General features: G+C 43.0%; 1 protein-coding gene across 3 annotated transcripts in view; it reads right to left on the minus strand.

The window, feature by feature from the left end:
• VEPH1 (ventricular zone expressed PH domain containing 1) overlaps positions 1–24,210 on the minus strand; it is a 688,962-nt gene that overhangs the window by 193,804 nt on the left and 470,948 nt on the right. The gene's annotated exons all lie outside the window — the stretch shown is intronic.

Consider the following 24,210-nt stretch of genomic DNA (forward strand, 5'->3'; position numbering starts at 1 on the left):
CTTTGTGTCTGCCAGCAAAGTGAATAGGAAATTCACTTTGCCGTTCAGACACTGTGTAATTTTACGCAGCGGGAAAGCGCAGCTGCGTAAAGAATTGGCATGTCAATTCTTTACGCAGCTGCGTCCTGCGCTTTCTCTCTATTGTGCCCATTATAAGCGATGGAATTACGCAGCGGTGTTCACACACTGCGTAATTCCATCGCTTTTTTACGGAGGCACAGGATGGATACTCACCTATCCGATGTCAGTGGAGAGGCATCCGGTCCGGTCCGCTCCAATCCCGCGCTTCCAGCATCTGCCGGTGAGCCGATCAGCTGTTAGCTAACCGGCTTGTAACCGGCCGGTCCGCTGATTACAAGCCGGTCAGCTGACAGTCTGCTGATCGCTTCACGGCAGATGCTGCAAGCGCGGAACGGAGCAGACGCGTCTCTCATCCATCGGGTAGGTAAGTATCCATAGTCTGTACATACACTGCTAGGGACACACACACGACACATAGACACACAGGACACACACGACACACAGACACATAGACACAGACAGTACACACACGACACACAGACACAGACAGTACACATGTCACACTGAAATGAAGTGTGACATTACACGTCACCCTTCATTTTCACACTGCGTTTTTTGCTGCGCTTTTTTACGCAGTGTGTGAATGGAGGTGCTTTTTTTACCGGCTTAAAAATACGCAGCGTAAAGAAACATAGGGAAATACGCAATGTGTGAACGCAGCCTTACTCCAATAGCAATATCCCATCAGTTTGTGTATACAGCTCCCATGTGGACTTTTGTGTCTTGATGGTGACAGATTACAAAGAAACTTGTGTTTGGTCTGATCCTGCAGTCATGTCTTACTACCTTCCATCTGATTCCTTTTGCTTGCCGATCTGTAGACATATGGAAGAAAGTAACACATGAGAATATAGAGAGTGCTTTTGTAGTATGCAACCACGGTGATACATACGTCTGCATAAGAGTTGTAAACACAAAATGGTAGGATATTTTTGAGATTGTTCACAAGATTGCATTGTGATTTAATTGTGAAAACAGCATAGCCTTTAGGTCTCAAGTAAACTGACACTCAAGGAAAAAAAGACAGACTGTTAATCCAAAATTTCATCATAATCCACAATACTGCAGAACAGTTGGATATTTTCTTGGAATAGATGGTATTTTCTGCAAACCCATGATGAATTCCGAAGAAATATGCCTCAATACAAAGAATTTTAACACAATACAACAAAGTCTTTTTAGGACACAGTTACTGTGGCCAAAATGTGAACCAAAAACACAATATTTCTTTAGAATGAGCACATTCACTACCAATTAAAATGTGTCACTAGTAAAGGATAATCCCCGAAAGAAATAATAACATCTTATGACTAATTATAATTTGTCAATGGTTTTAATCATTTAAGGGACTTTTTTGTTATTTTTATTTAATCATTACAAAGCTTTGGCTGGAGTTGGATTGATGTACAGTTTTCACCATTCTTAGGCCTCTTTCACACGTCCGGATATTTTGGGTACTGGAAAAACCAGTACCGGAGATATCCATGTCCGTGTGTTCGTGTGTCTGTGTGTATGATACGTGTGGCATACGTGTTGCAACCATGTGCCACATCAGTATCACACATACCAGTGCCTGGGAATCAGCTGTACTGTTAGTGCTGTTCCCAAGCGCCAGGTGCTGAACGCTACCCTCATCATTGCGATCAGCGCCAGCAAGGGACAATTTTGAGAGTAGTAAAAATAAAATGAAAAAATTCTTATACTCACCTGTCCGAAGATGTCCCCCGCTGTAATCCATCTGACTGCTCACGCTGAGGAGACGGGGAGAATGACTCGCCACAGCGAGTGGGCCCATGTCCTCCCATGTCCTCCGCTGGGCTCACTAGCAGTGTCCTGTCACTCACTGAGCTCAGCGCAGCTCCGGGGTCCGCACGCTGCAGCGAGTCATTCTCCTCTGCTCCTAAGCGTGAGCGGTCAGATGGATTACAGCGTGGGACACTTATGACAGGTGAGTATAAGTATTTTTTTATTTTATTCTTATTTTTACAGGTTTTAGACACAGTGGGAGCAAAATACTACTCTCAAGATTGTCCCCTGCTGGCGCTGATTGCAGCACCTGCAGGGGACAATGGTGAGGGCAATGTTCAGCAGCACCTGGCGCTTGGGAACAGCGCTAACAGTACAACTGATTCCCAGGCGCCGGTACATGTCACACTGATGACACAGATGTCATCACTGTGTACGTGTGCGGAATGTTTTGCGGCCTGTGTTGCAGGTAAAAAACGGACATGTCAGCGTGTTTTGCCCATGGACACATGGTCCATGAAAACACGCTGACGTGCCCAGACCCATTCATTTATATCTCCTACTACAGCAGGCTGTGCAGAGGATGTGGCTGCAAGTTATCTGGGAAAAAGATTCAGAGACTCCTATTTTGGTAAAACTTTGCTAACCGCATTCCCTGCTCAGTAGAGTCTGCTGTACAGCCTGCCCTGCTGGTCCCAGTTCTGCTGTGATGTGAGAAAATGTGTTCTACACTTGTATTCACCACTATACATGAACCAAATACTGAGTGACACCATAATATGACCACATCTTACCTGTACAGTTAACTGTTAACTAAAAATGCTTCCACACAACAACACCATATTACGACTGCATACTGGCTGAATAATAACACTATATTCTATAATAATAATAGTAATACACAGTACTGTTTATGAATAAAAGCCACTACACGACCAATATTACCACCATACTTTAACCAATCTGTGTTAGATACCAGTTTCATATAGCTGTTTTGCAGTGATAACAGTACAGATAAATTATGTGATGTTTAGTTGATATACTCTCTGATTGGAGTCCTTCACTTTCCTTATTCTTCTTCTTCACACAACCAAGATCACCATGACATCTTCAGCAGGCCATGTCTCATGTCTGCAGAATCTGGCACCCTAATAACTTTTGCTTCACACTTTTTCGGCTCTCTCAACAGTTATTATCCATCTTCTACACAATCTTTCCATCCCGCTTTGCCTTTAATGGTACCAACTTACTGCTCATTCAATACTGTGAACGCTGATGGTACTTGCCAAAACATAGTGTCAAACAACCAGTGCAGCAATGGAGCTCCCCTTTGTGCTTTACACCATAATAGTGGCCTTCTTTGTGCCACACATAGTAACAGTTCTCCAGTTCTCATTTTGAGGCATCAGTACAGTAATAGTGCTCCCTTAGTGCTTCCACATAGACAAAAGTCTTATGTCTTTCCATGAAGAGAGAAAAATTATGTTCTACATGTCTAACAGAACAATGACCCACAGTTGCATTTAGTTGGCTTTAGTTTCATCTATTCCGTTAGTCCTCGACCAGTGATATGGGAGCTACAAGTTATCTGTCATCTCGTATGTGTGGCTAATGATAGGAGTTCATGACTGACAGCATGCTTTCATGTTATTAACATGATCCATTATGGCAGATACCTAGTGTTTCTGGGCCATGTGTCAGACAGTATATTGGCCACTAGTATGCATTCCAGCTGTTCTATCTAGGGACTCTAAATTATCATTGTTTCCAACTTTAGTGGTGGTGTTTTCCTAAGTCATTGTTTTACATTCTCCTGGCTTTAATAAGACATCCTATATTCATCTTGGAACTTTATTACCTAAATTATTAGGAACAGTATGCTTTGTTTAAAAAAGTTGGCACCTCTAACCTATTCAGTTTAACTAGAGGTGATTTTTATACAGTTAGTTAAAGGTCCATGGTATAAGACAAAAAAAGTCACTACAATTGGTAATCTTTGAACCTCAGACATGGAAGTAATATGTCACACTGTCTGATCATATGTATGATACTGGTAAAAGACTATAAAACTTAAAAGACCACAATATAGATCATAGTAATAAATTAGCTTAGCTATTACTTCAATCATGCTGATATCACAACAACAAGTTACCTTCTGAGACATTTACAATCATTTGGTCTCCCTTATCCATGGAGTTGGAAAATCTTGTGTCTTGTCTTTAACTTTCTGGCGCTATTAGCATAACATTATAAAAATAAGCCAATGATCAGCTTTAATCCGAGTTCACTCTGATGTTTTTCATCTGACTATGTATGAGATTAAATGCTTGAGGACATTGTGCTTTTTAGCACTTCACATGTCTTCATATAACAGTATGGAGTACGCTTTTCAAAAATTAAGACTTCGTCAACTGAAACTAGTGACACACAGAGGATTGAACTGAATCAATCTTTGGAAGATAAACGTAATAAATAATATAGTAGATCGCAACCTATCAATAGACCTTGGATCAAGGACTACCAGGCTATTTTTCCTGCTGTAATCCACATGGAAGGAAAGGACAGCTTCTTCATAGGTTTCATTTTCAGTGAATTTATCAGTGTTTTCTAGTGAAATGCTCAGTGAAGTATCAATAAAAATATGTAAGTCAGGGGCTGAACTAAAGCCACTGCGGCTGCTATGGAGCCCAGGACAGCAGGGTCCTGATATAAGACACAACTAGTGCTGTTAGCTGTTGGGTGACTTAAACCCCTTGGTGGCAAAGGGGCAGCACCATCATTTAGTAGGACGACATGCCTGTGAAACAAGTGTCACAATAACTAACTTTGGCTGTTATCACTTTTATGGAGGCTCTAGGTATCTGGAAAGAAAGAGAGTCATAATATTTCAGCAGCTTCTTCAATGTATCTGTCTCTTTTCCTCTCATGCAAGGCATGTCAAACATTTTCAATGTGGCCTCATTAGCCAAAATGATGACACTTTGTCCTCATTATCAATTGTTGAAGTCCATAGCAAAATTTTTAAAAAAGCTCAGTTAACCTTTTACTTTTATCCTGGACTCCTTTGACATATTGCTTATTTTAATGTTATAATATCTTGCTAATCAAAGATTGCTACAGCTAAAGAAAGATTTCTACACCCAATGATCTGTGAATCATTGTCCTTCACATTTTGAGAAGCTCTAGTAGATGACCTATCAAAGGATCAACAAAAAACAGATCCTATACTCATTTATCCATGCTATCATTATATGCTACATTTTTAGTGTCTTACAATTAACTATCACTTTATCATGATTTAAAAAGCATTACCCCCTGTAGTCAAAGCAGTTTCTAGTATTGATCTTGCTATGGAGATTGATAAAGGCTATCACATTTACACAAAAGTCTCTTTTCACTCATTTCACTGTTGTAAATCTATTTAGTAAAATACATACCAAAAGACTTATTCTATATTGTTAAATTTTATTTTATTAATATAAAAAGTTTTATTAAGATTTTAAAATGCAGAGAAAAATGAAGAAAGTACAAAGCGTACATATAAAGGCTTAGTCTCATATGATCTACAGTCGCAATTAAAATTATTCAACCCCCATTGCAATTTAGGTTTAGTAGCAAATTTACAAACTTACTGCTGTTTGCAATAAACTAAACAAGCAAGAAAATTTAAAATAGCCCATTACAATTAATTTAACAAATGGTTTCTCCAAATTCAACACAAAATGACACTTTTACTGACTACTGCAGTCTAAGAATTATTCAACCCCTTCCTGAAACACATGTTTAGTACTTAGTAGTAGAGATGAGCATACCGATTTCTGGAAGATTGAATTAGAGTCAAATGCCTTGAAATTCGCATTTTCACACAAATTCAAACATTTGGGGATTTAATTTGCGGTTCCCCCCAAAAAACTTGCACTACACCATTTCCCACCCTGTTGAAGCATCAGAGACCAGGTAAATGTCATTTTGTACTGCCGCATAGGCTTCTCTATAATACCCAGCTATGAAAGCTAGCGGATTATCATGACTTGCACACGGGTGGTCATTACCTGGGACATCACAGATCAACAAATCCTAGCTGAGCACAATTTGTACAGCATAGTCATATTCCATCTCCTGAGTCACTGAGTGAGTCTCTCTCCTCTGTTGGGTGTAAGTTCCTATGGTCAGCAGGGTCCTCTCTCTCTTTTTCCTATAGAGTGTAAGCTGTTATGATCAAAGGGATTCTTTTTCTCCTGTAGAGTATAATCTCTTATGATCAGTGGGATCCTCTCTTTCTCACTTGTAAAGTGTAAGCTCTTATCGTCAGTGAGGTTTTCTCTCTCTCCTCTCACCACATGTATTTTACAAGCTGTAAGGCGGCGGTGTTCACACCGTGCAGTAACTGAGGCAGTGACCCAAGCAAGTCCATCATAAACAGCTTTATTCAGCAACTCACGGGTAAACAGAAAAGTCCTCTGGTTCGCAGCAGGGTTAACGTGAGTCCTTAAACAACGGTTGCCGTGGGCAATGGCCGCGCCAGGCCGCTCAGAGCCTGATGGGTGCAGAGCCTTCCCAGGCGTGGGTTCAGCTGCTCACAGGCCCGCCATACTTTCCTGCTATGTTTCAACACTGAACAACACTAATCCTTAGTGCAGGGTTTTTAAAGGACCTGTGGCAAGAGCCACTGGAAAACCCGGGTTGGAGGGAGGAGGCCGCCCCACTGCCTTCCTGTAGCCTCCCCCAAGAAATGAAGGCCCTGCCGGGTTTTAGTAATCTGCCTTTGCCAGATAGCCTGATCAGGTCAATGCTCACCTTCATTCCTGCATTGCAGCCGCAGGTGTGTCTGTGACTGCAATGCACTCCAATGGATTTAATAGGTCTCTGTACACATTCTGGGGGATATATAACGTCCCTTGTATACGATCCCGGTCACTGCCTCACAAAGCAATTACAATCTTTCCACACAATCTTATTAGCCGCAAATCAAATTTTTGGGTAAAATTCGACAAAGTTGATGAATTTGAATTTCAAAAGATTCGCTCATCTCTACTTAGCAGATCATCTTTTGGCTGCTGTGACCTGCTGCAACTGTGCAGCATAGCCAAACACCAGCTTCTAGCAGTGTTCCTGAGGAATCTTATCCCATGTCTCATGTACATTGGCCTCCAGCTCACTAAAGTTTTCGGGTTTGCATGCTACAACTGCCTTCTTCAAATTCCATTAAAGATTTTCTATGCAGTTCAAACTGTGATGGGCACTCCAGAATTTTCCAAGACTTCTTCTAAAACCAAGCCTTTATGGACTATGATGTACAGCGGGTAAAATAAGTATTCAACACGTCACCAATTTTCTAAGTAAATATATTTCTAAAGGCGCTATTGGCTTGGTATTCTCACCAGATGTTGGTAACAACCTAACCTATCCACATAAGTAAAGAAATCAAACCATAGATGTCCATAGTGATGAAACAGCTTCTTATCTTAATCAGCCAGACGTCTATATTTGTTAAGCCAAGAGAAATGCACTATTGTGTTTGTGTTGACTTTAGAACATGTGTGTGTTTCTTTGGTGGGTCAAGAAGGACAGACGAGTATTTGTATAACCCTGAATGTTGTCTTCTCTTGGTTCTGAAACAATGATGTTTGTTACTATGCTAACTGCATATTGCACTAAAGCCAGCTAGATGTTTATTTACAAGAGACCCCTGCTATACCAACTATGTAAATTGATTAAATGCTAAACCAATGAGACCTGAGCCCTGTGGAATAATACCCTACCGAACCCTTGCCCTGTGGATGTGTACTTGAAAGAACAAATGTGAACTATTTAAGGAACATATGCCTCTGTAGAAGGGAGAATTGAAAGAGATTTTGCAAGGAGAATCTAAGATCAGACTCTCTTCAGCCCATCAGCTTGGTAGCATGGCTTTATCCAAAGAGACACAGATTTGGATTCTACATGATTCCAGCCTAAGGGTATATGACCCTGATTGGAAAGATACGGATCTGCTCCACTGACTATCAGAAAACCCATGGATACATTTGGGGAGACCAGGTTGGGACAATGAAGTCACCTGGCCCCATGGATATGTTGTTTGTGGTTTCCAGGTGGGACCCTCCAATCGCCTGGAACCCATGGAGACATTCGGAGAAGCCAGATTGGGACCAGCCGGTCATCTAGTCCCATGGAAACTCTCAGAGAGGCCAGGGTGGGACCCTTGGGTTTCCTGGACTTGTACCTCGATGGACTGTCAGCTTCCTAAGCTTGCCACTACCTTCTCTCTGTGGGTGCCCGCCAAAAGCGGCGGGGGCCACTGGTTGAGGTAGTTGACCCTGGAAGTCCCAAAGTTGCAGCTCTTCTATCCCAGGCGGGCCAGCAGAAGGGTGAGACTGTGTAATTTTGTACCATCTTGGGTATTTGCTGGGACTGTTCTATCTGTTTATTTTCCATTTGGTGGCTCAATAAAGTATTGCCACACTATTTTACCATCACCTTGTATTGTCTGAGTAGGATCCTGCCTGCGGACGACCCTGTGTCTTCACATCCATAAATTAAGTTACGTGTAATAATGAGAAATGACACAGGGAAAAAGTATTGAACACCTTTACTGAAATTTAATTAATACATACATGCAAAAGCCTTTGTTGGTGATGACATCTTCAAGACGCCTCCTCTATGCAGAAACTAGTCGCATGCATTACTCACATGTGATTTTGGCCCATTCTTCCACACAAACACTCTTCAAATCCTGATGGTTCCGTGGGCTCCTTCTATGAACGCTGAGCTTTAGTTCCTTCCATAAGTTTTCTATTGCATGCAGGTCAGGTAAAAGGCTGGGCCAGTCTAGCAGTTTTATTTTCTTTCTCTGAAATCAGTTGAGAGTTTCCTTGACTGTGTGTTTGGGATCACTGTCTTGCTGAAATGTCCACCCTTGTTTCATCTTCATTATCCTGGTAGATGGCAACAGATTTTTATCAAGAATGTCTTGGTACATTTTTCCATCCATCCTTCCTTCAACTATATGAATTTTATCAGTGCCAATTGGAAAACAGACCCACACCATGATGTTCCCACCTCCAAACTTCACATTTGGTATGGTGTTTTTGGGATGATATACCGTACTTTTGGCCTCCAAACATGGTGTGTATTATGGCATCCAAAGAGTTCAATTTAGGTCTCATCAGACCAGACTATATTCTTACAGTATTTCACAGGCTTGTCTAAATGTTGTTAAGCAAACTTTAAATGCACTTGAACATGCTTTTTGTTTAGCAATGGAGTCTTGCATGGTGATTGTGCATACTTGCCATGGAGATTGAGTGCATTACTTAAAGTTTTCTTTGAAATAATTGTACCTGCTGATTCCAGGTCTTTCTGTAGCTCTCCATAGTTGGTCCTTGGAACTTGGACAATGCTTCTGGTAATACTTTTCACTCCTCTGTCTGAAATCTTGTGGGAATCACCTGTTTGAAGCCAGTTTATGGTGAAATTATGTACTTTCCACTTTTGGATTATGACCCCAACAGTGCTCACAGGAACCTTCAGTAGTTTAGAAATTCTTCTGTAACCAATGTCATCAGTATGTTTTGCAACAATAAGGTTGTGAAGGTCTTGAGACATCTCATTGGCTTTACCCATGATGAGATATTGCTTGTGTGGCACCTTGGTAAAGAGACACCTTTTTATAGGCCATCAGTTAAACCAGCTGATATTTTTCACTAAGTGGCAGGATTGCTTTTTAATTACTGATAGATTTCAGCTGGTGTCAAGACTTTATATGTTTTTTGCACCTCTTTTTCTTTATGTGTTCAATACTTTTTCCCTGTACTATTTCTTATGAATACACATAACTTAATTTATGGATATCTATGGTTTGATTTCTTTGCCTGTGTGGATTGAATGAGTTGTTGCTGGCATCTGGTGTGAATTTCATGTCAATAAAAGCTTTAGAAATATATTTACTTGGAAAATTGGTGATGTGTTCAATACTTATTTTACTTTCTATATGACTGGGGTCCTCGTCCTGTTAAAAAGTCCAATGACACCCAAGCTTTATCTTTTTCACAGAAGGTATGAAGTTTTCTGCTAGGATTTTCACATCCTTCATTGAATCCATTGTGCCCTACATACACTACACACTTCAACTGTTAGAGGAAACAAAGCAGCCCCAAGGCATTACAGAGCCACAGCCATACTTCACTTTAGGCATGGTGTTTTTTCAGTGTGTCTTCTAGACATACTGCTAATCCCTAGGCTCAAAAAGTTCCAGATCCACAGATCAGGATCTTAAAACTTCTGTGACTTATTTATATAGTTTTGAACACTTCAGATCTGACTTTTCTTGTGCATTTAGATTTGTAAAGTTTTATGTCTTGGAGTTTGGGTATGGAGATCTTTAGCATGCGCCTTCCTGTGCAAACTGGAATCCTGGTGCCAGCTGCAACTAAATCTTGTTGTAGGTCTTTTGAAGTTAATCAATGGTTTTTCACCACCTACCTCTTTCTGCCACGTACAGGTAGTGTAAGGAATGTAACTTTGAACTTACAAACTATACTTCCATCTGAATCTCTAGGAATATTAAATGCCTTTGCTATATTTTTGCATTCTGTACCTTGTTTATGCAAGGCAATAATCTTTTCTCTTATCTTTTTGGACACTCTCTCGACAACATAAAAATATTAGTAAACTGGAAGCCGAATGTAACTTTGAACTTACAAACTATACTTCCATCTGAATCTCTAGGAATATTAAATGCCTTTGCTATATTTGTGCATTCTGTACCTTGTTTATGCAAGGCAATGATCTTTTCTCTTATCTTTTTGGACACTCTCTCGACAACATAACAATATTAGTGAACTGGAGGCCATTGCCTTTGAAGAATGCATTAAGATTCCTCGGGGACATTGTCAGAAACTGGTGTCTGGCTATACATCACATTTGCAGCAGGTCATAAGAGCCTGACTGTACACCACAATTGACAGCCAAAGGGTCCTCTACTAAATACTAGAGGCATTTGTCATAAAGCAGTTAAATAATTCTGAGATCGCAGTATCCATTAAAAGTGACATTTTTTGGTTGAATTTGGAGAAACCATTTTATATACACTGTGTTCCAAATTATTATGCAAATAATATTTTCTCAGATTTCCCCAAATTACCTATATGAATTGCAGTCATTGTAATTTTCCAGTCAAATAACTATTAGAGTACAATTGAAAGGTTTTTGTACAAACTGCCTATGATAACAGTATATTGTTAAAAAAATAAAAAACTCAAACTGCACTCAAAATGCATGTTCCAAATTATTATGCACATCAGAGTTTTCCACCTTTTCATTTTAATAAAGAAAAAAAATGGTCATTTTTGAAATTATAAGCATTAGCTGGTTATTACAAACTGAAATTAAACAGTTTTCAACTCAAAACTTTATTCTAGGTGATGTTACATTTGCACATAGGACCGCTTGTTCGAAAGGAGCTTCTGAACTCTCTCATCCATTGAATTTGTCAGGTTTTGGATGGTTTCTGCTTCCAATTGTTTTGCATGAGGACAGAATACCCTCCCAGAGCTGTTGCTTAGATGTGAACTGCCTCCCGCGATCATAGACACTCCTTTTGATGATGCTCCAGAGGTTCTCAATGGGTTTGAGGTCAGGGGAGCATGGGTGCCACACCATAAGTTTGTTCCCTTTTATGGCCACAGCAGCCAGAGATGCAGATGTGTTATGTGCAGCATGAGACGGGGCATTATCATGCATGAAAATGATCTTGCTGCGGAATGCACGGTTCTTCTTCTTGAACCACGGAAGGAAGTGCTGTTTGAGAAACTCAACATACATTATGGAGTTCATCTTTACCCCTTCAGGGATCCTAAAAGGGCCGACAATCTCTCTCCCCATGATTCCAGCCCAAAACATTACTCCACCTCCTCCTTGTTAGCGCCGTAGCCGTGTTTGCATGGGGTGTCCATCAACCAGCCATCCTCCACTCCATCCATCTGGACCATCGAGATCATTTCATGCATGATAATGCCCCGTCTCATGCTGCACATAACACACCTGCATCTCTGGCTGCTGTGGGCATAAAAGGGGACAAACTTATGGTGTGGCACCCATGCTCCCCTGACCTCAACCCCATTGAGAACCTCTGGAGCATCATCAAAAGGAGTGTCTATGATGGCGGGAGGCAGTTCGCATCTAAGCAACAGCTCTGGGAGGGTATTCTGTCCTCATGCAAAACAATTGGAAGCAGAAACCATCCAAAACCTGACAAATTCAATGGACGAGAGAGTTCAGAAGCTCCTTTCGAACAAGCGGTCCTATGTGCAAATGTAACATCACCTAGAATAAAGTTTTGAGTTGAAAACTGTTTGATTTCATTTTGTAATAACCTGCTAATGCTTATAATTTCAAAAATGACCATTTTTTTGTTCTTTATTAAAATGAAAAGGTTGAAAACTCTGCTGTGCATAATAATTTGGAACATGCATTTTGAGTGCAGTTTGAGTTTTTTATTTTTTTAAAAATATACTGTTATCATAGGCAGTTTGTACAAAAACCTTTCAATTGTACTCTAATAGTTATTTGACTGGAAAATTACAATGACTGCAATTCATATAGGTAATTTTGGAAAATCTGAGAAAATATTATTTGCATAATAATTTGGAACACAGTGTATATGCTGTGCTGATCAATTTAAATTGCTCATTAGACTATATACATTTTCTTAACAATACTAACCTGCTATGGGGTGTTAATTCAATTGCAACTGTATAAGGCATCATGTACTATGTGTGCTGCTGTATGATCACCCATACAGTGCTGTATTAAGGAGCTGTTCTACTTAAAAAACAGTGCCTCTAGAAGAAATTACCTCTATAATACCGAATACCATAGAGAAGGCCTCTCCATATTCTGCAGGAAATCGGAGGCACACAGGTACAGAATCACATCATAGACGTCTTTACTATGGCTCAGTAGAACTTGGGGTTGTACGAGGCTAAGGTATAGTAGTGTGCCTGGGCCTTACTGACGTATGAAGGTGCATCTATAGTCCCAAATAGTGTTGAGCCACCCCCGTAGTGTTCGAGTTCGGTTCGGTTCGTCGAACACCCGTGTGTTCGCCGAACTGTTCGTCGAACTGTTCGTCGAACACCTTCGAACACCGTTAAAACCAATGGCAGGCAAACAAAAACACATAGAAACACATAGAAAACACCTTCAAAGGTGTCCAAAAGCTGACAAACTGCTCAGAAGACACAACTAACACATGGAAAAGTGACAAGTACATATAGTCATGCGAAAAGAAAAGAGGTGGAGGAGTAAAAGGAGGGGGAGACACAGATATAGGCATGTCATGCCCTTCTAAAATCCAAAAAGTGAGAAGCCGAGACGGCCAGTCCGCTTCTGCCCGTGCCACCTCCGTGTCGCCGGGTTTGTGCCAGAGCCGCGGTGAACCCTGACGGCCAGCCCCCCTCTCCCAATACTGGTGCCTGTCCGCTGGTGGGTCGAGAGAGCCCCCCTGTGGTGGAGGCAGCTCTAAGCTTTTTAATTTAAATTGTCCCTCTAATTTGAATGAATACACTTTAAATCCATTTACAAGGATCTATTGGAGGGCAAGTCTCATGCCAGCAGCCGCGTAATTCCAGCTCCAGTAGCATCCACTAAAGCTGCTGCAGTTAAAAAGCTTTTATAAGGATCGAGCTCGGCTGTCCACCGCAAGGCATCCTAGTGCCAGTCCCAGCCCCTATGCCTTGGGGTGCCTCCTGATGCTCTTCACTAAGTATCCCGTGGTCCCGAAGCATTTCCTTTGAAAAAATTAAGTGTCCAAACTACAGGTGGTGTAGCTTGCTTAACAGCCGGGATAATCCGCTGACTAGCAGACACTGCTACTAGGCACAAAGTATTTCCTGGGCTAGATGCAGTTAAAAATTTGTAAGTAGATACTCTCGTTGGATGCTGAGAAAGCATTCCATAGAGTCTCCTGGCACGCCATATATGATTCTCTTAAAAAGCTTGGGGTAGGGGTCTAGGGGACCCTTTTATAGCCAAAATCACGGCCCTGTATCACAATACGTCACCTAGGCTGAAGATAAATGGAACTGTAGCACCGAGGGCTCGGTTGCTACAGACGTATTGCACCTCACCCAGAGGTGTGATATCTCACTCTCAGATAAGGATGGAGTGTGGATCAGGACCCGACACCTGCATGCATTACACCACATTGCCGTGGGGCAGGGCGACCAATATGCCCCTGAGATGGGCACGACAGTCCCTGTCCCTGGCTGGAGTGGGGGGAGGGAACACTGAGGAAGGGGAACCCTGCAGTGCAGGAGCAGGGAGGAAGCAGTTCCTGGGTGCATTGAGAAGGGAGTATAAAAGGTGGGCACCATCTTAGTTCAGTGCAGAGAAGTCTGAGCAGAAGTGGCAGGGAGCAGGGGCTCTGCATGAGCTCTGCTCCGGAGGCGGGCCTAGTAACAGAGGCCCAGGCCTGCAAGAGGGAGAAGGAAGGAAGAGGAGCGGAGAAGGCTCCAGGAACGAGGAATGAAGGGATCCCAGGGGTGCGGACGGGCGAGTCGCCACCGCACGCCCGAATCCACCTGCGTGGAGGGGTCAGGCCAAAGGGGGAGACCGGTCCCCGAACTAGTGGAGGCAGGAAACGACCCTCAGCTAGAAACCGGAGGCTCTGACATTTTATGTGGCGCAGCCCCTTGCTCCACCCGCTAGGAAGGCACCACATAGGGTCAGGGAAACTGGCGCCAAGTTTACCAAGAGGAGGCCCGAGGCAGCCGGACAGAAGTGTTGGTAAGAAAGGCCAGACAAAGGACACACAAAGGGGGTCCTGTGAAGCGCTCCAAAGTTATCTGGGAGTTGTCTGAGCCCCTCACCTGGTGAGCACAGTGCGACGTGGGCAGCCGTTACCTGCAGACGTGGTCTGGATAATAAGAACTGTGAGTAAAGGCCCTGAACTGCATCACTGACTCCGTGTCGTTACTGCTGCTGCCCTGCACCATCACCCCCATCCTCCGCATACACTGCCCTGAGGCTATACTCCTCCCGTGGGGAGTTATGCTACGCTCTGCTGCACCCACAACACCAGCCTTAGCGGTCTGCCCTGTAGCGGCGGTTCACTCTGACCGCAATCCACGGGTGGCGTAGTCGGACATTTAAACATCAAAACCACATAAATAGTTCCGCCACTGGTTTGACCGCCCTGAGCCACGGAACCGGATCGCCGCCACGAAGACTACAACCACCAGCATCCACCAAAAAGGGTCCGGCTCCGGGTGTCCCAAGGCCCAGGGGGTGCGTCAGAACATTTTCATCACCTTTCACAATCACCAATGGGACAAGGCAGGGATGTCCTCTGTCCCCTCTCTTATACATCCTAGTGACGGAGCACCTGCTCTCATCAATTCGCCATAACCCCAATATTAGGTGGATTGAGGTGGGAGGCACCGAGTACAAGTGCTCTCTATTTGCTGATGATGTCCTAGTATATATCACTCAATCACATATATCCATCCCTGCTGTTATGGCTGAAATAGATCACTTTGTTACATGGTAAAATTTTAAAATCAATGCAGCGAAGTCTGAGGCCCTCGATGTCTCCCTCCCTAAATCCATATAGGATTCCATCCAGTCCAACTTTCCCTTTGCCTGGCCCTCACAGGGTATCAAATACTTAGGAATTCCTATTCATAGAGACCTCTCCCATCTATGTTATCTTAATTTTGGGCCCTTTATTGAACAATTCCATACAGACCACGGTTGGCAAGTTGGAACTGTGAGATTCACTACGTGCACCACTGGTATTTTGTGGAAAAGCACATGTAAGATTCTGCAACAGTCTCTGCTGATACTCCTGCATGCGTGCATCCCTTTCTATGGCAGGAATAATTTCTGCAAATTTACTTTTGTACCGGGGATCTAACAGTGTGGCAACCCAGTAGTCAGGATTATTTCTAATTCTCACAATTCGAGGGTCATGTTGCAGGTAGTGCAGCAAGAAGGCACTCATGTGTGTTGCGCATCCAGGAGCACCAAGTCCCTGTTGTGTTGGTGGCGAGGTAACAATCATGCTTCCTTCCTCTGTCCTCTCCCCCCAACCTCGCACAACAGAAATGTGATCAAGGTCTCCCTCATCTGATGAGTCTTCCATCAGTTCGTCCTCCACTTCTTCCTGGGCTCCTGCACCTTCCTCACTAGTTTGGCTGCTACCATGCGCCCTTGTAAAATCATCTCCCCCACCCTCACATGCCTGCCGCCCTGGTGCTGCCGACCGTCTGGACCTTGCAGATGTTAGCCCTTCCGCATACAACTCCTCCTCCTCTACTTCCTCCACCTCCTCTTGTGCCACCACCTGACTCCGAATTCTGTTTAACATGTGCTCCAGCATGTAAATCACCGGAATAGTCATGCTGATAATGGCATCGTCAGCACTAAACATCTTCGTCGCCATTTCAAAACTGTGCAGAAGGGTGCATAGGTCCCTGATCTGAGACCACTCCTCCAGCGTGATTTGCCCCACCTCTGAATCTCGTTGGCCCAGGCTATACGTCAGAACGTATTGCACCAGGGCTTGTCGGTGCTGCCACAGTCGCTGCAACATGTGCAGAGTTGAATTCCACCGGGTAGGCACATCGCATTTTAGCCGGTGAAGTGGCAGGCCCAACGACTTCTGTAGAGATGTAAGTCGCTGAGCTGCGGGATGCGAACGGCGGAAGTGAGCACACAGCGACCGTGCCCTCTGCAGAAGGCCATCTAGTCTGGGATAGTGGGCTAAAAATTGCTGGACAACCAGGTTCAACACGTGAGCCATACAAGGCACGTGTGTGACATTGCCCCGGCGAAGGGCCGCACCCAGGTTTGCAGCATTGTCGCACACGGCCTTCCCTGGTTTCAGGTCCAGTGGAGACAACCATTCATGAAATTGGTTCTCCAGAGCTGACCACAACTCCTCAGCTGTGTGACTCACATTTCCCAGACATTTCAATGTAAAAACCGCCTGATGACGTTGAGCCCTACTGCTAGCATAGTAAGGAGGTGTGCAGGATCCCTTCTGCGCAGTTAGAAAGCTTGTGGCATGACCAGACAGGCTTTGGGTGCAGGTGGAAGACCGAGAGGAGGTTGAGGAGGCAGAAGCAGTGGAGGAAAAATGACATAAAGAGGATTGACGCACAACTCGTGGGGACGGCAAGACTTGGACAGCAGCCCCTTGTCCTGCTGTCACCATAGTTACCCAGTGCCCAGTCAGCGACATGTAACGCCCCTGTCCATGCCTACTCGTCCAAGTGTCTGTGGTGAAATGCACCCTGTCACACACAGAGTTTCTCAAAGAAGCGGTGATGTTGTGTGCGACATGCTGGTGGAGCGCAGGCACACCTTTCTTTGAGAAGTAGTGCCGACTGGGCATCTGGTACTGGGGCACTGCGACGGACATAAGGTCTCGAAAATCCTCTGTGTCCACCAGGCGGAAAGGCAGCATTTCTGTAGCCAAGAGCTTGCAGATGGTGAAATTCAACCTCTTAGCTTTCTCATGGCTAGGAGGAAATGGTCTTTTACTTGTCCACATCTGAGGGACCGAGGGCTGGCTATTGTGCTTAGACGGGGTTGATAAGGGTGTCCCCGGCAAACTGCCGGTCTGTGAGGAAGATGCAGGCGGACATGTTAGGTTGCCTTGATCCAAAGGTGGTGCTATCGATGTCGGACAGCGCTCAAGACCAGCTGGTGTTACCACCTCCAAAGAAAATGATGACCTGCCAATCACGCTGGCTGTTGCGGGTAAAGAGGTGGCAGGTCTGCGCCCCAAAACAGGTGTGACTGCTGTCCCCCCAGTCACAGAGGATGAAGAGGCCGCGGATGCACAAGATATGGCAGACGGTGCTTGGCCCGGCCGGCTAGACCGCATTGTAGCACACTGAGCTTCCCACTGCAACTTATGCTTCATGTCCATGTGCCGGTTCATGCATGAAGTACTCAAACTATGTATTTTTTGGCCTCTACTTAGCTTTTGCTGACAAATGTTACAGATAACACGAGTTGGGTCATCTTTATCGATCTGAAAAAATGCCCAGGCTATGCAAGGCTTAGCACCCATGCGACCTGAAGAGCCACCACGACTTGTGGTGAGAGGCAGAGTTGTGTTTGAGGATGCAGTTGTTGACGTGCTTCCAGTACTACGTCTCTGTCCAGGAAGGCGCAACCTGACCTCGTCGTCACTAGCATCTTCCTCCACCTCCTCTGCTGACCTCATCTCTTGGCTGACTGTGGGTTGACAGTAAGTGGGATCTCCGACCTCATCATCATCACCCTGTGCGTTATCACACCCGTCGTCCTCAGAGCCAACCTGTTCCTGCCCTGACAAAAAACTAAAGTTGTCGCTCCAATCAGGTATTTGAGTCTTATCATCATCTTCCTCATTGTCTCCACCAACAGGAGTTACAGTTTGGGAATGAGGGTCTACATTATGGTCAGAACCTTCTGCGTCTGGTCCTGGATCCGACTCATAAAGATTCTGGGCATCAGTGCAGATCATTTCCTCGTCTGGATTCACAGAAGCGCTGGAGTCGACCTCTGATTCCCAGGCTATAGTATGAGTAAACAGCTCTGCAGACTCAACCATCTGTTCTACCTCATACTCAGACGGGCAGCTGGAGATTTGGGAGCTGTGAGGAAGCAAGTGCGATTTGGGTGACACCTTTGAGGACTGGAGTATTTGTGATGTTGAAGTTGATGTGGAGGAGAGCCCACTTAAAGGAGCACTTGATATCCGTTGAAGCACCTGCTGTTTTTGTGCCTCATCTGGAATTTGTAGCGATTGGCGTGGCCGTAAGAAAGGGATCTTATCACATTGTCCGCTAAAAGAAGTAGACATTTTAGTTTGGCTGGAAGATGGTCTTTCTTCTGCACCTACCCCACGGACACAACCTTTTTTCCCCTTCCCAACACGCCTATTCCCCTTTCCACCAGCAGCAGGCCTTTTTCCACTCATTTTGGTGGTTAACTAATTCACAACTCTGGAGTTGTTTGCACAAAAAAACAATGGATGGTAACCGAGCAGAGCTGAGTGGCCAAACTGTGGTATTAGGCCAAAACTATTGGCTGGGTTAGATGCAGAAAAAAATTATTTTTAATTTGCAACCTGATGGAGGTCAGTATAGATGGACTAATAGACCAAGTCCCACACACCGCTAGAAGCCCAAATATTTTTTCAGAGCTAGATGCAGAAAAAAATTATTTTTAATTTGCAACCTGATGGAGGTCAGTATAGATGGACTAATAGACCAAGTCCCACACACCGCTAGAAGCCCAAATATTTTTTCAGAGCTAGATGCAGAAAAAAATTATATTCAATTTGCAACCTGCTGGACGTCAGTATAGAAGGACTAATAGAACAAGTCCCACACACTGCTAGAAGCCCAAATATTTTTTCAGAGCTAAATGAAGAAAAAAATTATTTTTAATTTGCAACCTGATGGAGGTCAGTATAGATGGACTAATAGACCAAGTCCCACACACTGCTAGAAGCCCAAATATTTTTTCAGAGCTAGATGCAGAAAATAATTATTTTTAATTTGCAACCTGATGGAGGTCAGTATAGATGGACTAATAGACCAAGTCCCACACACCGCTAGAAGCCCAAATATTTTTTCAGAGCTAGATGCAGAAATTTTTTTTATTCAATTTGCAACCTGATGGAGGTCAGTATAGATGGACTAATAGACCAAGTCCCACACACTGCTAGAAGCCCAAATATTTTTTCAGAGCTAGATGCAGAAAAAAATTATTTTTAATTTGCAACCTGATGGAGGTCAGTATAGATGGACTAATAGACCAAGTCCCACACACTGCTAGAAGCCCAAATATTTTTTCAGAGCTAGATGCAGAAAAAAATTATTTTTAATTTGCAACCTGATGGAGGTCAGTATAGATGGACTAATAGAACAAGTCCCACACGCTGCTAGAAGCCCAAATATTTTTTCAGAGATAAATGAAGAAAAAAATTATTTTTAATTTGCAACCTGATGGAGGTCAGTATAGATGGACTAATAGACCAAGTCCCACACACTGCTAGAAGCCCAAATATTTTTTCAGAGCTAGATGCAGAAAAAAATTATTTTTAATTTGCAACCTGATGGAGGTCAGTATAGATGGACTAATAGACCAAGTCCCACACACCGCTAGAAGCCCAAATATTTTTTCAGAGCTAGATGCAGAAAAAAATTATATTCAATTTGCAACCTGCTGGAGGTCAGTATAGAAGGACTAATAGAACAAGTCCCACACACTGCTAGAAGCCCAAATATTTTTTCAGAGCTAAATGAAGAAAAAAATTATTTTTAATTTGCAACCTGATGGAGGTCAGTATAGATGGACTAATAGACCAAGTCCCACACACTGCTAGAAGCCCAAATATTTTTTCAGAGCTAGATGCAGAAAAAAATTATATTCAGTTTGCAACCTGATGGAGGTCAGTATAGATGGACTAATAGAATGATGCTATGCCCAAAAGATTTTACTTCACTAGGTGCAGTAAAAAAATTGGTATTCTATACACAGGTGGTATATCTTGCAACACAGATAGGCTACTCCACTGACTAACACACTCTGCAATAGGCCAAAAAGGATTAGCTTTGCTAGATTCAGCCAAATGCTGTGAAAAAAACTTGCACAGCACTGGCACAGACCTGCCTGGCAAAAACTGATAGGAACTGATGTAACCTAGTCCTGAAAAGGACTCCAATTACAATTAGTCTTTACTCCCACAATCTATCTATTTAAGAGCACAGACCTGCCTGATAAAAGTCGTAGGAAATGCTGTAACCTAGTCCTTAAAAGGACTGCAATCACAACTATTCCCTACTCCCAAGCTATCTGTATATTTGTGCGAAAATTGGCTTGAAATTAACAAGGTATAGCGCACACAGCAACAGCGGTGCCGTCTAACACGCAGCTGCAGCAGTGAGAAAATGGTGGCGACGGGGAAAATGGCTTGGTCTTATAGGGCAAGGACATGTGACATACACAGCCAATGACACATGCCCTTGCTTGTGTGAAAAAAAGCACTTCGCTCCGTGTGTGCGCTGCTGATAGGCTGACAGATTGCACCTCCCCACTGCAAATGCGGGAAAGGGGAAAAAAAATGGAGATCTTCATTGTTCCTGCAGAGATCCATCCCCTGCCCCTCCCCCCGCCCCGCTGTACACTCAAACTGCGTATTAACATTAATTTTCATCATTACTGAGAAAAAATCCAGTTATGATTTTGGTGCACGAACAGTTATCGAACATAACCTCGAACAGCCGAATTTTTCTCAAATTGTTCGTGTTCGCCGACCGGCTCGAACACCGCCCAAAACAGCTCGAATTTGAGATTGGCGAACAGTTCGAGTAGAACAACGCTCATCTCTAGTCCCAAACCTTTACGTTTTCATATACTCTTTACCAAACACCACATTTTCATGAATCTCTTCAACTTTAAATATCCACTAAGCCTATGATAACAGTTCAATCTTTTCAAAAGGAGCTTTTATGTCTTTGGCAGACTTACCACGGCTAACTTCAGAAGTCATTTAGCTTGCTAATTTTATCTGCCCATTGGAAGCAGCAGTGACTGGTGTCCAATTAAAGGATTAAATCTTGTTTTATCGTTATTTTCCCTTATTCTTTTATTTGTATTCAAGGAGCTGTAGCTGCTGCTGTTTCTTGCAGACTGTGGCCTGCGTGCAGAATTTTGTTTTTTTAAGAAATTATAGCAGGACATTTGACAAAAAACAGTTACAGAAGAGATGGAGGGATACAGACAAACTGCACACTATGAATGTTTATACAGTGCTGCAGCTCAGATCTCAATTGCGCATGGTTGTAAACAATTTTCACTTCATGGCCAAATGAAATGTAACTACTCTCTCGATCTGGTCCTATTACATATACCCTCTGACATAGTGGAAGTGATTTGTCATTGACACCAAGGTACTGAATTGTGTAATGATTTCTGGAGATTATTATTGCACGTGTGGGAATAGTAACACAACGTCAGTGTTTGTGGTGGCCAAATGCCAGTATTAAGGCCGGTAGAACAGATATCATATACATGTTAAATGTCTCCTACATTGAATTGTTGTTACTGTTAGGAACTATACTGACATGGCATTGAAGAAAGATTTAGGAACGTTTTAAATAACTCATTTCACTACTGGTAATTACTGTAAATTGTGTCTAAGTAGACAAATCCAGATATAGCAAAGCAAATCCATCCATCCATCCATCTAGAGCAAGAGCGACCAAAATTTTTTAGAAAAATATTAAGAAATTTAAAATTTTAGAGTCCTCAGGGAGTCCTCAGCTGATGTGTGACAAATTTGGTGACAGGTTCCCTTTAAAGGGCTAATCCACTACTCAGACAAACCCTCCTCAAACTGAGTGTTTGGCCCCAATAAAATAAAAGTAACTATATTAACCTCCCGTGCCGATGCCATTCCAGCAGTGTCAGCACTCATTCTCCTAGGGCTCATGTAAGGTTGTTATATCATGTGAGCCCTGCACCCAATCAGTGCTGGCATCACTGTCTCTGCCTTCAGACATATATATGTAATTAACAGGAAGTGAGAGCTGCGACTGGCCACTCACTTCCTGTTATTACTACGTCTGAAGGTGGGAACATTGAAACCAGCGCTGATTGGGCGCTGGGCTCACAGGACATAACAACCTTACATGACAGAGTGAGTGCCGACATCGCTGGAATGGTGGTGAAACAGGAGGTGAGTATAGGTGTTTTTATTTTATCGGGGCCAAACACTCAGATTGAAATAGGATTGTCCGAGTGGTGGACAACCACTTTAAACCCGTGACCTATATCCCGTCCAATAATCAACTAGTCGTGGAAGTTGGCAGTTCTGTGTTGCCACACACAAGACTTCTTAAGGTTGTCACTTGAGCATCCAATCACATTTTCAGATTACTGATAGACTAACCACTTTTGTTGTTTCAAAATTCTTGGAAATCAAATAGTTGTGATTTTGCAGAATTAGCTAAACACCATGTGTTCCAAATAAATTCCTGGCTCTCAGTATGCTTACATTTAGCGCAGAGGTACGCATGAATACTCTGCAGGGGATCTCTTTTTTCTTACATCTATTTCCACATGTGCAATCAATTACAAGACTGACTCATGACTCAAGACCATCTATAAATCATAATAACAACCAGACCACAGCATAGACCTTCCTGGCTGGTTTAGAGCATTTTATAGTTGTATATTATACGACAATCTTACCAGCCTGTTTTCATTTAAGTAGCTGAATTCTTTTAAGAAATGGTTGCTAGAATAAACAATGAAGCTGCACATTTGTAATATACAATTATAAAATTAAGTACATTTAATAGTAATAGCCTAACAAGAAAATGTTTTTTTCTGTGAAAGCCCAAGTGAGTAAGGAAAAGTGTCTGAGTCAACTTATCAACTTACTATGGGTAGCTCAGTGATTAACACCACACTCTTAAGTATGAGGGTCCTAGGCTTGAATCCGGACAGGGTCAACATCTAAAGGGGGTATGCAGGTTCCTCCAGTGCATGAGAGGGTTTCCTCTAATTACCATTGTTTTGCTCCCTCACTGTGGAAATAAGACATTTCCTATGGCCCTAACACATATGTGAGAGATTTTATGGTGAGCTCCTGTGGGGACATTAACTGATGTATGCAATTACAATATGTGCACGTCATTACAGACAACACTGGTGCTATATACATAGCAGGAAATATAGTTTTCTAAATTGAATGAACATTAAATGAATGTGAAAATGATCAATTCTTCTTATGCATATATCATATTTTGTATCTACAATAAAAGTATATCTCTAACACGCCACCAGACCATCAATAGCTAAACATATGCCAAATTTCAATTTGTGACCATTTTTAAAACATTGCCTGGTGTACTTTGGGATCATTCTCTATCCGCCAGTTTTCTGACTTTTGTGCTGCCATTGGCACTTTTCTAAAAAATGGGCATCATTTGTCAAAATGGGGCATTGCCGATTGTAGTTTGACAATTTACTATCATTTACACTTGATTACTAGTGATGAGCGAGCATGCTCGCTACTCAAGATTTTACGAGCATGCTCGGGTGTTTTCCGAGTATCTTCGGCGTGCTCGAATGTTAAGTTTGAGTCACTGTGTGTGCATAATTTGCGACTGTTTGACAGCTTTAATACATGTTAGGAATGCCTGTTTATTAGGCATTCCTCACATGTATTAAAGCTGTCAAACAGTCGCAAATCATACACACGGAGTGACTCAAACATAACATTCGAGCACCCAGCAAATACTCGGCGAGCACCCGAGCATGCTCGTCGAAAGGGTTAACAGAACACGCTCACTCATCACTACTAATAACTAA

The sequence above is a fragment of the Phyllobates terribilis genome, unplaced genomic scaffold (assembly GCF_046119375.1).
Source record: "Phyllobates terribilis strain yellow unplaced genomic scaffold, ASM4611937v1 Scaffold_3__8_contigs__length_932513732, whole genome shotgun sequence".
Classification (NCBI taxonomy): Eukaryota; Metazoa; Chordata; class Amphibia; order Anura; family Dendrobatidae; genus Phyllobates; species Phyllobates terribilis.